This window comes from Canis lupus, chromosome 28 (assembly GCF_048164855.1).
Source record: "Canis lupus baileyi chromosome 28, mCanLup2.hap1, whole genome shotgun sequence".
NCBI classification, from domain to species: Eukaryota; Metazoa; Chordata; class Mammalia; order Carnivora; family Canidae; genus Canis; species Canis lupus.
In genome coordinates, this window is record NC_132865.1 from 39,361,525 (window position 1) to 39,374,689 (window position 13,165).

General features: G+C 35.5%; 1 protein-coding gene across 5 annotated transcripts in view; it reads right to left on the minus strand.

The window, feature by feature from the left end:
* Nucleotides 1-13,165, minus strand: part of SNTG1 (syntrophin gamma 1) — an 814,835-nt gene that overhangs the window by 217,082 nt on the left and 584,588 nt on the right. The window lies entirely within an intron of this gene.

Genomic DNA, 13,165 nt, shown 5'->3' on the forward strand with positions numbered 1-13,165 from the left:
ATTTGAAAGAACCTTACATATATCCGTGATTAAAATTCTTGGCAAAGCAGAAATACAGGGAAACTTCCTCAACTTGATAAAGAGCATCTACAAAAAAACCCCACAGCTAACACATATTTAATTGTAGGAAGCTAAAATCCTTCTCATCGAGACCAGAAACAATGCAAGGACATATTTTCTCCAAAATGTTTATTCAAATCATATTGAAAGTCCAGCTAGTACAATATGCCACAAGAGGGATCCCTGGGTGGCGCAGCGGCTTAGCGCCTGCCTTTAGCCCAGAGTGCAATCCTAGAGACCCAGGATCGAATCCCACGTCGGGCTCCGGGTGCATGGAGCCTGCTTCTCCCTCTGCCTATGTCTCTGCCTCTCTCTTTGTGACTATCATAAATAAATAAAAAAAATAAAAAAAAATAAAACTATGTCCATAAAAAAAAATATGCCACAAAAAAGAAGTGATGGGGATTAAGCAGTGAACTTGTGATAAGCACTAAGTTGTTGTATGGAATTGTTGAATCACTATATTGTGCACCTGAAACTAATATTACACTGTATGTTAACTCACTGGGATTTAAATAAAAACTGGAAAATAAAACCTAAAAGTAATTCTAAAGTTTATATGGAAAAGCAAGATTTAGAAGTGTCAATAGAATACTGAGGAAGAAGAACAGTTAGTAGACATGTTCTTCCTGATTTCAAGACTTACCATAAAGCTGCAATAATCAAGACAACATGCTATTGGCAAAAGAACACACATATTGATTAACGGAAGAAAATAAGACCAGAAATAGCCTCACACAAGTACAGTCAACTGATCAACAAAGGAGTAAAGGTAATACAATGAAAATTCAGTCATTTGACAAATGTGCTATAACAATCAAAATCTATATGCAAAAAATAATGGTAATAATAACTTAGAAACAAACCTTACCCTTTTCACAAAAAGTAATTCAAAATTAATCATAAAACTAAATGTAAAATTCAATAGTATAAAATATTTAGAAGAAAGCAAAGGAAATTACCCAATGATCTTGGGTTTGGTGATGAGTTTTTAATTTTTTTTGTTTTTATTTATTGACACAGAGGGAGAGGGAGCACAAGTAGGAGGAGTGAGAGAGGGAGAAGCAGGTTCCCTGCTGAGCAGGAAGCCTGACAAGAGGCTCAATCCCACAACTCTGTGATCATGACTTGAGCCCAGAGTGGATGCTTAACTAGCTGAACCACTCAGGTGCCTCTGGTGATGAGGTTTTTTTAATTAATTAATTAATTAATTAATTTTTTGGTGATGAGTTTTTAAATGCAACACCAAAAGCACAATTCATGAAAGAAAAAATTGATGCATTGGACTTTATTAAAATGATAAACCTCTTTTCTGAAAAATTTACTTTTAAGAAAATGAAAAGGCAACTCACAAACAGGGAGAAAATATTTTTAAAAGAAATATTTGAAAAAATGTTTGTTGCTGTATACAACATATACAAATAATTATCTCCAATACATACCAAGAACTTAACTCTCAATAAGAAAACTCCTAACTCAATTAAAAAGGGGGCAAACTGTACAAACAGACATATCACCAAAGAAAATACAAAGAAGGCAAATAAGCATATGAAAAAGTGGTCAATATCCTTTGTCACTAAGGAACTGTAGATGAAAATAACAATGAGAAACTACTACACACTTGTTAACATGGTATATAACCAAAAAACCTGACAATACCAATTGCTGGTGAGAATATACAACACTGGCAACACTTCTTCATTACTGGTGGATGTATAAAATGGCACAGCCTTTTTGGAAGACAGTTTGGCAGTTTCATACAAACTGAATATAGTCTTACTCTGTAATCAGTAATTGTAGTCCTAGATTAATGTCCATAATTTGAAAATTTTGTCCACACAAAAACCTGTATGCAAATATTTACAGTAGCTTTAGTTATAATTACCAAGAACCAGAAGCAAGCATGATGTCTGTCCTTCAGTAGGTGGATGGATAAACAAACTGTAGTGCAGTTGTTTACTATTCCATCATATAACCAATGGAATATCATTCAGTGCTCAAAAAGAAATGAACTATCAGGCCATGGAAAGACATGGGTTATTCATAAATGCACGTTGCTAAATGAAACAAACCAATCTAAAAAGGCTATATTCTCTCAGATCCAATTATGTAATGTTATTGTAAAGGCAAAACTATAAGGATCGTAAAATGATCATTTCCAGATAATCCTGGCATGGAAGAAGTAGGAAAGGAACAGATGAAGAGGATTTTTTTTGGAAAGTGAAACTATCCTATATGGCATCATAATGGTCATACATGATACTCTGTATTTGTTAAAACTCATAGAATTTACAGCCAAAAAGGGAGAGAACCTTAATGTGTACAAATTTTTTTTTAAAATCATTTAGGAGACTGGGGGGATATTATGATGCAATACAGAATGTGACAAAAGTCTAATTTTATTATGAATGTTTGAAACAACTTCACTGAAGGGGATGTGGTAGTGGTACTAAGTTCTGTAACTTTGTAAATAAACAAAATCTGTAAGACTGAAGGCAAAACAAAACAAAACAAAAGAACTGTACATAAACTCTATTCTACTTAATAAAGTTTTTCCCACTGGGGAATGGATTAACAATTCTGATATTGCTGTATATGTGTCCTGGATTTGAGCACTTAACCAATGGATGGCAGATGATGTAGACATTTATTGAAGTGGGAGGTTACAGAGAAGCAGGAGAGCGGGCCGAATCATGCATATGATAATGGATTAGCTTGGAGGCAGCCATATAAACCCACTTTCGGCTTAATACAAATGATTATATATAGGAATGTGTATGAATGCATTTGGGTACATGAACAAGTCTGCACACACTCATATATTTCCTTGTTTCATCAGCTGAGTGTATCTAGAAGGTACTTCTACTCCGCCCTCAAGGAGCACACCCAGGACTCAGATTTTGGTTTCTAATATATTCTCTAATAAAGGGAAGCAGGGCCTCTAGGAGAAATGGCTGGTTATTAGATTGGCAGGAAATATACAGGATGAGTTTGAAACATATTTTAGTGTCAAAAAAGAAGAAATGCTTAAAAAAAAACGAGGGAATATTTGAAAGACACACTGAAACCAACTGAAAGAGCTCCTAAGGGCTAATGTTAGAATCACATGAGCAAAAAAAAAGTAAAGCAGCATTGGTTTATAATCCAAAGTATAAAATAAATATCCACAAGTCTATACTGATTTATTGATATGATTGAATAAACAAATAAACTAAGATGTATAGACAGATCTCACATATAGTAGAATTCTAAAGAATGTAAGTAGACAACGTACTGCTGTGGAGGTGAAGTATATTCCACATTGTTTAAGTGTGGTCTCTCCATAGTGTACTCCTTCCAAAGAGCCCAGTATGGAAAGAATACGAAAAAAAATAACTTTTAGTAGAGAAATTTGACAAACTCTATCTCAGCAAAGTGATCAAAATTAATATTAATGCTAATAAAATAATGTTGATGGTATAAACACTTGATAAGATAATGCACTTTGCCTCTATGGTCTTCCTCTCCAACACACAGAGACCAGTCTAATGACAAGGAATAAATCAGAGAAAAGCCCAATTGAGATATATTCTACAAAACATCTCACCAGTACTCCTTAAAACTGGTCAAGTTATCAAAAAAGGAACCCTAGAAAATATAAGAGCCAAGAGGAGTCTAAGACAAACTACTAAATGCAACGTGTGTTCTGGAAGGGATCTGGGAAGGGAAAAAACCATATTAAGTAAAAACTAAGGACATATGAATAGGGTGTTATTTAGACTTTCATTAATAAAAATGTATCAATATTTATTAATCATCAGAAATGTATAATAATTCAATATTAGTAAAGGGAAACTGGGTATAGAGTATATTACAACACTCAAAACTATCTTTACAATTTTTTTTTCTAAAACTGTTCTAACATAAAGTTTTCTTAAAACTCAAATATAAGAAAATAAAAAATAAAACAAAAATAAAAAATCAAATACGAAAAGAATAAAATTTGAAGACTTAAATTTTTCATTTGCAAGACTTACCGCAAAGTTACAATAATCAATGGTGTGATATTGGCCTAAGCATACACAGATTAATGGAACAGAAGTATCTAAAAATAAACTCTTAAATTTAGCACAATTCATTGTAACAAACGTGCCAAAGCAAATGAGCTGGGACAATTAGATACCCATATTACCTTAACTCATACCATATACAAAAATTAACTGAAATTTGATGATAGACTTAAGTGTAACAGTTAAAACTATAAAACCCTCAGAAGAAAACAAAGCAACAGATCTTCCAACTCTTAGAATTATTAGATAAGACAGCAAAAGCTGTGATCAAGTGATAAAGTTAAAATATTCATAAAATGAACTTCATGACAATCAAAAACTTTGAGCTTCAAAAGATACAATTAAGAAACTGGACAAGCCAAGACTGGGAATAATATTTGCAAATTATATATTTGACTTGCAGCCAGAATGTATAAAATAAACTTCAAAATGGATAAGTCAAATAACCCAATTAATCAACAATATAAAGGAATATCATAAGCATATAAAAAATGTTCAAAATTCTTAGTCATTAGGGAAATGCTAGCTAAAATCATAGTATTATGCTACTATATAGCAAGCATAGATATGTAGACATTCTTCTTTTTCTTTTTCTTTTTTTGTTTGCCATTTCATTTATATTTGAAAGCATATACATCAAATCTGGATACCTTTCTTGTGACATTCCTTAGATAATAGCTGATCCCTTTATCCCAAGTATTTTCTTGGGAAAATACTTAAATTCTATCGTTCTGATGTTAGAATTCCTGAATGGGCTATCTCTAATATTCTTTTCTGTCATATTGCCTACTTATTTGTTATTTCATTCCATTTTGACCAGTTTCTCAACTTTATTTTGTAATCCTTCCACATTCTGTGTTTTTTTCCAATATTATAAACAAAGTTTGAATATCTTCTTTTCTTCTCCACATGTTCTTTTTATATATAATGATGACTTTTAAAAAATGCATGTAATAGTTTCTGCCTTCTCTGAAAATACTGTAGTATTGAGTACTCCCACTTTTTTCCTCAACTATTGCATTGTCTTTTTCCTTCCTTCCTTTTTTTTTTTTTTTTTTTTTTTGTCTCTCTGCTTTAACTGTTGTCTTGATATGGATAATTTCCTTCCAATACTGGTAATCCTTTAGCATAGGTCAATATTTAAGGGTGAGGCACTGAAAAGCAAATTGACAGCTTTGGGTAGAGGTCACATGGTTTTTCCACTACTGGGCTCTCCTGTGGAGTTTTTGGTGGGAACTCAGCCTGCAGTAGAAGAGCCCAAACGTATTATTGGTGGGTTATTTCTCTTAGATCAATTTCACTATAAATTTCACCTCCCCTCTTAGTGGTAAAAACAAAACAAAATAAAACAAACACCACCTCTATGCCAGTGTTCTAAGAGTTAAAGAAGGAGAAAAGCAGAGAAACTTGCTGTTCAGAACACGTATCTTACTTTATCGTAGTGCTGAACCTCCCCTATGCCTTCTGCTAGGCCTGGAGCCAAATACTCACTCTTGGTGAATTTTAATTCAACTCCTGTTTTTAGCTGAACACCCTTTTTCGCTCTGATTCCTCAGTTCTGCGATGTGAATGCTTGCTAAACATTGGCTTTTGCTTCAGCTTTGTCAGACCACCTAGGATAGTTTCCATGAATGAAAATCTGCTTTCCATTTTCAAAAAAGTTACCAATGACTCTGTTTATTTTTATTAAAAAGAGATTCAGGGGATCCCTGGGTGGCTCAGCGGTTTGGCACCTGCCTTCGGCCTAGAGCGTGATTCTGGAGTCACGGATCGAGGCCCGCACCGGGCTCCCAGCATGGCATGGAGCCTGCTTCTCCCTCTGCCTGTGTCTCTGCACCCCACTCTCCCATGTCTATCATGAATAAATAAATAAAAATCTTTAAAAAAAAAGTTTCAGGAGGGGAAAAATAAAAACATTTCCTTTAACTCCAAATCTCTGTTTAACATCGCACATATACCACGTGGGAAGATGTCTTTGTTTGTTCCACCTGCTATAACAAAGTATCATAGACTGGGTAGCTTCCAAACATAAGAAATTTATTTCTTGCAGTCTGGAGACTGGAAGTCCGATATCAGTGAGCCAATATGGTCAGGCAAAGGCCCTTTCCAGGGGTGTAGACTTCTTATATTCTCACATGAGGGAAGTGGGTAGGTAGCTCCTACGGCCTCTTTTATAAGGTCACTAATCCTGTTCACGAGGGCTCCACAGTCATGACCTAATCACTTCCCAATGCTATCACACTGGCATTAGAATTTCAACATATGAAGTCTGGAGAGACACAGACATTCAGACCAAAGCAGATTTGTTTTTTGATAAATAATCCTGAACGGGTCAAATATACTTTTTTTTCTATGCTATTTCAATATCCCAAACTAGGAACCAGAGCAAGTTTTTTAGGAGTTTGTTTATATACACAAAACTGTAACTATTGAGTAAAGGTGTGATAGTATCTATAGCAGCTGTTTTAGGTCTTAAAAGTAAACACATGTATAATAGGATATCTTTCTGCTTTAAAATTACAGAGTCATTTCCTATCCAGGTGACCACAGGTATTTGGATCTTTAACTAGATCTTGGGTTTTTTCCCTTTCTAACTCTCTGATCTCTGATCCAGAGAATCATGGGTATTGCCCCAATGACCTTCAGTAGTAGCTTGTAGCATCCTGAGATGTCTCAGAATTACTTCAGAACACAGAACTCCAGAAGGCCCTTGGTAAGAACTACCCACTTGGAGAGTAATAGATGAATGCATAACTCTAGACTCATTTATTTTTTACCCCCCTAAAATTGCAGAAATAAATAAAAATTATTTATTCCCTAATGATTCTGAGTGTCCATGTGCTTACAAATTAGTCTTTCCATTTGTCCAGTGCTCCATCTTTCTTTCTTCTTTGTTCACTTCTGTTAAACTCTCTTCATTATGGCAGACACTGATGACATTACTGCTTCTGCCGGACACAGTGGCTGCTTCTACTGGGTACCACTTCCTTTATCACATAGTGGTAGGGAGTGTTCTGAGAGACATTTTCTTAGAGACAGCAAGGCATAATTCCTCACACTCTGATATTTTAGTCATTTTCTCCAAAACATTTTTCTTCAGGTTTTTTTTCCCTGAATCTAATAAGCTTTCTCCTGGGACACAGGCTAAGGAGTAATGGATCCATAGGAGTAATGGATACCCCAAAAAAGAAAAACTAATCTGAGTAATTATGACTACTCTCAGTATCACTTCCCAATTTTCATGATTTTTGTATATGCCTAATTTATAAATGCCATGATTTGGGCATATATCTATTCACTCACGAAAGCACAGAAATGTGTGTGGGGTGGTTTTTTCCTTTTTATTCAGTTTTAATGGTCTTTACTTTTTTTTTTAAAGATTTATTTATGTATTTATTCATGAGAGACACAGAGAGAGAGCAAGGCAGAGACAGAGGCAGAGGGAGAAGCAGGCTCTATGCAGGGAGCCTGATGGGGGACGCAGTCCTGGGACTACAGGATCACGCTCTGAGCTAAAGGCAGATGTTCAACCACTGAGCCACCCAGGCATCCCTGGACTTTCCTTTTTAGCAAAGAAAAGCATTAGAATGCTTTAAAGTTTATAGAAGAATTATGCAAAAAGTTCCCTCCCCATCTTCTCTCACACAGAGTATCCTCTATTATTAAGATCCTACACCAGTGTATTAATTTGTTACAATTCATAACCCCTTTCGATACATTATTATTAACTAAGGCCCATAGTTAGATCCACTAGAGTTCACTATTTGCCTTCTATAGTTCTACAGGTTTAACAAAGTGTGTGTTCTTTTAAAATAATTGAACTTTTTAGCTGAAAAAGATATTAACATGGATGTATTTCAAATCTGGGACCCTGGGATCATGACCTGAGCCGAAGGCAGACACTTAACTGACTGAACCACCCAGTACCTCCACCTGGGTGATTTTAATCATTTTGAAAATTAATGTCAGTTTTGTGAAAAGTGTATGAGCTCTATAACACACATCTACCCTCATTGTTCTAACCTGGAGAGTGGTAATGACTACAAAGAGTCTTTGCAGAAGATGAAGAGGGACAATCAACATGTTTATTCCTACCTCAAGAGTCACTCTGCCCCCTAGGATGACAGGTCTCCTTGTGCCTGCTGCTATGTATTCTCTATGTCCATTCCTCTAGATAAAAATTGGCTGGGACCCCCACTAAGGAATTGGTTTATCGGGGTTGGCTTTGTCTCATTATTAGCGTAGCAGCGAAATTGGGTCTTTGAGCTGTTAGATAGCAAATAAGGATTTGATGAGACTCAGTAGCCAAGAGTGAAGTGCATGCATCTAATTAAAGTGTGGCCTGTGCTATCTATATTTATACCTAATGAAGAGACAGACCTGTGGGTTTAGCGGAGAAGGAACTCCAAACAGTTCTAATAAAAAGCTAAATATGTAGACAAGGCAGGTTCCTGGTATTTTATTTCTTTCCAAAATCAAACATAGCATAAACAATATTTTGCACTTTTTTGTCTTTGCATTAAACATTTCTAAAATCAGCAGGAAATATTAAAAGTGTAATTATTTCACATATGGCTTTCCTTGGTGGTAGTTAATTCAAAGAAAAAGAGTCCACCATGATTAGAATTCTTAAGGAAATCATTAATATGTTAGACCTCAAAACCCATTTCCAAACTGAGAACAAATTAAAAATTATTAGCAGTTAGGTAAAATATTATTTGTAACTCTTGTGACATTTCAATCTTTTTTGCCATGGTGTAAAATGATGTGTGTTCCTAAATCACATCCTAAATATGTTCCTTGGTAACTCAAAACCTCGTAAACCAATGTATAAATTACTGCTTTATTTTCAGATAATAGGATATAAACCCTTTAAAGTTATTTTCTGATTAATATAAGTTTAAAAAAATATTCATCTTATTCCAATGGAAATTTTGAATTAAATTAAGTATATTAGAACAATTAAAATTCTATTAAATAACATCTTATATTAGTTTTATCAAAATTTGTTTATATTGAATGCATATATCATTTTAACTTGCGTAATTTGAGATATTCATTCTGCTTTTATAAGAATTACACAGCTTTTCAGAGTTAGGTTTAAAATTAAAAATTCAGAACGAGATAGTTATTTACATTTCTAATTATCTAATATTTTCTATCAGTAAAACCATGAAAACAAAAGGCAAATGAGCCTCTTTTTAGAACCCATAAATCTCAAACATGAGAGCAGAAATAATTTAGAAGGAAACCTCTGGAATCCTCTATCCATGCATTTGGCTTTGCCTAGTGATGAGTTATTCTATTTTGAAAGTCTTATTAGATGGAAATTTCAATTCTACTAATAGAGTCTCATTTCTATCTTGATTATAGACTCAAGATGCATTTTTTTCTACTATAGCTAGATCTTATGTCCTTTTATTTCTAGTGAGCATAAATAGACCACTGTTATATTTTGAAGACTGGGATTAGTCAACATGCCCTTTCCTAATAATTTTTATATGGTCTTTTAATAAACTCCTCAGAAATGACATCCTCCTAGCAATAAATTTAGAGACAAAGTTATTTGTATATTCTTTCTCAAAAAAGTTTCCATCTCAATGTACTTCATATACATGGTACTCAGATTTTGATATGATCAGTTTACCTGTTAATAAAATAGATAGCTGATAGATAGATAGATGATAGATAGATGATAGATAGATAGATAGATGACAATCCATTTAATGTGTCTAGGGTTCAGTGGTAAGGTGAACAATAATAGAATCAATCTTAATATCAACAGTGGTAATGGATCTAGGTTTCCTTGAAAAAAAAAAAAAAGGTACATCAGGGACTTTTGGTATCTCCAGAGTATAAGTCATAGACTACAAAATGCAATTCACATCAAAAACAAAAAGAGGGATCCCTGGGTGGCGCAGCGGTTTGGCGCCTGCCTTTGGCCCAGGGCGCGATCCTGGAGATCCGGGATCGAATCCCACATCAGGCTCCCTGTGCATGGAGCCTGCTTCTCTCTCTGCCTCTCTCTCTCGCTCTCTCTCTGTGACTATCATAAATGAATAAAAAATTAAAAAAAAAACAAAAAACAAAAAGAAACACCTACTACAATGAACAAGGAACCCTCATTTTCAAATGTCTCTGTTCCTCCAGGCATGGGTATCCACTTCAACTTCCAACTGGGTGTGGTAGAAGGAGCTTGAGGTGCAGACAGGCATGCATTAGGACCCTCTGTGTATGGAAGCTCTAAGGGGCAAGATGGATCTCAACAAGACACTGACCAGTACTGACACAGGTAGTAACCACTGGGAGTAAACAGGGAGATGAGTGTCAAATGTGAAGCAATATTATTTGATGGCACAAAATAATACCTAATTTGTCTTAATTGTCAGCTCTGTGCTAGGAGTTTCATATACATTACTACCATTTGATCTTTATACAGGTAATTAATAATTTGTTTTTACAGATGAATAAGAGAGGGACAGAACAAGTAAGCTCATTTGTCTGAAATTACAATGTTAATAAATGGTCCAGCTAGGACTTGTGTACAATTGTCTGTGAGTGGGAAAGCCCTCTCAACTGGGTACCCTGCTACCCTCCCACCGCCTCACATGCCAAGCAACACTTGGCACTCATGCTAGTCTTTCTTAATGAGGAAACTTTGGAAGATTCTCCCCTTCAGCAATCTTCTTTATCCCTTGCATGGTACAAGTGCAGCCCAGAACGGACTTATTTTATGTCCACACTAGTAACATGAGAAACACACAGACACAAATGCTTCAGCAATCTAATTCTAGGCATTAGGCTAAATAATTCCTTAACAGTTCTATTGGGTACCCATAGCAGATACCGTGGGATTCCCCTTCTACATAGAGTAAGCCTTGTAACTCTGACACAGAAGTTGCAGCTGTATTGTGAAAGGCATCCTAAGAGTGAAGCTACTCAGGGACCAAATACAAAATTTCTAGCAATGTCAATGAGTAATGTAGATGAATTAGAGGAAAGTTACATGCACCCACAACATACTGTCGGACCTACTCAATTTGTTTCTGAGTTTGGAACTCTGTGTGAATCACTGATTTGGAATACTGAACATGGTACATCAGCATGCTATTTTAAAACCATCTATATCCTCTAAGCTTGTTGTGCCTTTTCCTGCCCATTTAAGTACATTCTTAAACATTTAATTAATATCTCAGCCCCACTGAGGTACAAGTCAGTCTAGTTGCTTAGGTAATTAGCAATGAAGACAAAAGCATCTAATCACTGTTGGAAAGTGAAAGATTGGAATTTAAGAATATTAGTGCCCATAATTCAAAGCTGATGATGTTAAGCCTCTTGAAAAAATAAGTGTATCATGAAGAGCCACATATAATTTGCATTACAATCCTAAATTCCTTTTCTTTGAAGCAGAATGAACAGCATTAGGAAGTGGCATTACTAGCACAAGCTAATCTTTCATGCCACACTAATCTGTCTAATCAAAACTACAGCACGGCTTGTGTAAGCATGCTGTCTGCCTCGGAAGGACCAACTGCAAACACAACTCCATCTAACAGCATGTGGTTTTAAAAGAGAATGCACTTATTTTTGCTTTCTGTACAATGAGTTTAAAATCAACTTACGTTTTTGAGAAAAGACTAAAGTTAAAAATACCTTGCTTACATGGTCATCTTTAACATTTGTGACTGTGACCGAATCTGCAGTGCTCTGTGCTGTTCTCTCATTTTTCTAAAACCTGTTCTAAAACACTGATTTTTCTGTACATATTTGTAGTAAACTCAAGGCTTGAAACACATATTTTATAGGATGTTCACCACAGAGTGGCAACACAGTAACCCAAGTAAGATTTTGGAGAAGAACAAAACAAGTGATGAATACTAACAAACTGGATCAGTTAGTCCAAGCATGCAAGATTGAGAACCCTCCTGTATCACTACTTGTGGAACTGTGGTTTCTCACAGACACTTCACAGGTGCCTTGTTGAGGATTGAAATACACAAACGTATCAGAATAGTTTTCTCTAAATAGTGGTTAACAGAGGAGCAATGTATTCAAATGCAATCCTTGAGCATAAACTTTTAGACATAATTTCTCCTCTATCCCTTCTTATGTGAGCCACTACAGAAATTCACTGAAGGCTCTATAAATCTTATTTAATCAACCATGACAAATGTTTCCCAAATGCCTAACACAGTCCTATTCATTTAGTACCACGTTTTATGTCTTCTAACCATCCCCATCAGAAGCCCTTCCACTTTCCAGCTTCTCCCAAAGTGTGGTTTATAGGTCACCTACAATGGAACCACTTGGGCCTGATTGTTAAAATCTGAATTCCTGGGCCCACCTAAACTGACTGAATCAGAACATATGAGGCTGGGCCTTCAGATCTGCATATTTATCGACACCCGAAAATACGTACATGCATACATACATACAGAACACAACAACACAAAAACACAAAATTGATGACCATTCTGCCCAGTGCTAATTCAGGATGCCTTGAGATTAAACTCCTTTAAATTTTGTCTCTTTCTCTTTCTCTTTCTCTCTCTCTATCTTTCATACACACACACTTTCTATGCTCTTCCAGTTGACTCTGCTACTGGGTAAGACTTTGCAAACAAAAATATAAGATTTTATTCATTTTTTTCAGATTCTATTTATTTGAGAGAGAGAGAGCACAAGCAGGGGGAGCAGCAGAGGGGGAGGAAGAAGCAGACTCCCTGCTGAGCAGGGAGCCCAACATGGGGCTCCAATCCCAGACTTTGGGATCATGACCTGAACTGAATGCAGATGTTTAATGAATTGAGCCCCCTAGGCGCCTCATATTATTTATATGCTTTTAAACATTCGCAAGGAGTTAGAGGTGTATTTCACCTAGAGATATATTTAGTGGACATTGAGGGTTGCTTATTATGTTTTCTCCAGTTCTTCTATTAATCCCTGCCAGTCAAAGTATTTTTTTGAATTACATTTTGTCCTGGATACTTACTACTCACAGACCTGTTTCTAATATGAAACACACATGCGGGCACCAATGAAGAGATCATCTGAAA